Here is a 1,642-nt window from a genome sequence, read left to right as displayed (position 1 = left end):
AGCACAGATGAACTTTTATACTAAAACTCTTGGTTGTGTACAAGAATTCCTGTCATTCAATGTCAGGACTAAGTTTTCTGTTTTTCCTTTATTTTCCTGTTCAGGTTTCCTTCATGTTGTACAGTGTATTCACCTGGCTGATCACAGTTCTGATTGGCTACTTGGCTAGTCATGTGACCAGTAAGGTTCTGAACCAAGAAGACATTCCTGTCAACCCTGCTCTAATAACTCCCCTATTTAGGTGAGTAGAACCTCCCAGTATGATGCTTTTCATTTCAAAATGCTTATGTCACCAAAATTTAACATTTCCTGATTACATTCAACCATAATGTATTATTCAACGAACATAAATGTTTCTACAAAATCTGTTTGTTCAAAATATATTTAATTTATTGAACCTCAAAGTTTACAAATCATATTTTCAGTTCCTGATTCCTGCCAATAATTTCTATGCGTTCTGTTAAGAAGCAGAAAAGCAAACATTTGGAAAATTTGCAATTTGCCATGAAAATGTCGAGTAAGAAACCACCACAAATGTTTCTGCATTCATTTTACGAAATAGGAACATCTAGCAATCTCGTGTAAAAGCAATTTGTGGCACATATACAGCTACTGCTTAAAAGGCACTAGGGACTGAAAGGTAATGATTACCCTTCTCTCAGTTGATGGTTTATTTACTCTATTAGACCCAGGCAAAGAGGAAATATCCAGGAGTGCTCCCATGACAGGACCAGACATGGCATCCAAGTTTCAACGTGTAAGGGAGATATACCTGCAGTATATACCAGCAGTGAAGAACCTCTTCAGCCAAACGCTGAATGAAAACCACCCGCTCTAGCAGTAGACTACACAAAACTGGACGGTCCCTATGCAACAAAAATCACATGACTACACCCAAATGCAGGACTGAAAGAATGAAAAAATCATTTCTGCATCAGGCGATAAGCCTCTACAACACGGACTTGTAAATATCTGTGACATAGTGGACACTATAGAACCCGATTTTATTGTCTATGCCAATTTTTTATATGTAAATTTTAACGTGTATGTGTATATGAACAACAGATGTTAGCGGACAATTGACGTCTTTTATGTGTTTTGTGAAATTTGTTGCGTAATTCTGGCTGCAATGCACATTTTGGTGTTGAATAAACTAAAAGCTCATGGGTGTAACATACCCAGTGACTCCTGCAATAATGCAAGAACCCAATAGATACATTTATGGTTTGAAAAGAACCCAAAATATCCCAATTAAATCATTTTAAAGCAGGTGACATCAAAACTGTGAATTGAGTCTTCTAGATCTGTGCATATGTTCAAACTACCCACATATGACACCTTTCAGGTCATTTGGGACAGGAGTCACCCCTCCAAAAAAAAACTCTGTTAAAAGGATTTAAAAGCGTCAATTGAAAAATGGGGCAAATGGTACAACAAATCTATATAAGTTATCAACAATCAAACTGAAAGCTCATTTATGTTGCTAAAATCTATGTCCAAAGCTAAAGCTTAAAACATAGACCAAACCAAAACCTAACAAGAGCTCAGAGACCTCATACCTCCATGAAATATCTTGGAGTTTTGTCAATTTCTTGCCACATCTTGTGTCATATATCGATTGAGAAATCATAATGATGTACTT

General features: G+C 36.5%; 1 long non-coding RNA gene across 1 annotated transcript in view; it reads left to right on the top strand.

The window, feature by feature from the left end:
* Nucleotides 1–1,636, top strand: part of LOC118428395 — a 4,265-nt gene extending 2,629 nt beyond the window's left edge. The window contains exons 2-3 of the long non-coding RNA XR_004832650.1: nucleotides 105–241; nucleotides 687–1,636. This is a non-coding gene — a long non-coding RNA (uncharacterized LOC118428395). The remainder of the gene's footprint in view (nucleotides 1–104; nucleotides 242–686) is intronic.
* The last annotated feature ends 6 nt before the right edge of the window (nucleotides 1,637–1,642 follow it).

The sequence above is a fragment of the Branchiostoma floridae genome, chromosome 13 (assembly GCF_000003815.2).
Source record: "Branchiostoma floridae strain S238N-H82 chromosome 13, Bfl_VNyyK, whole genome shotgun sequence".
Classification (NCBI taxonomy): Eukaryota; Metazoa; Chordata; class Leptocardii; order Amphioxiformes; family Branchiostomatidae; genus Branchiostoma; species Branchiostoma floridae.
Note: the sequence above shows the minus strand (reverse complement) of the source record. Positions and strands in the feature narration are given on the sequence as shown.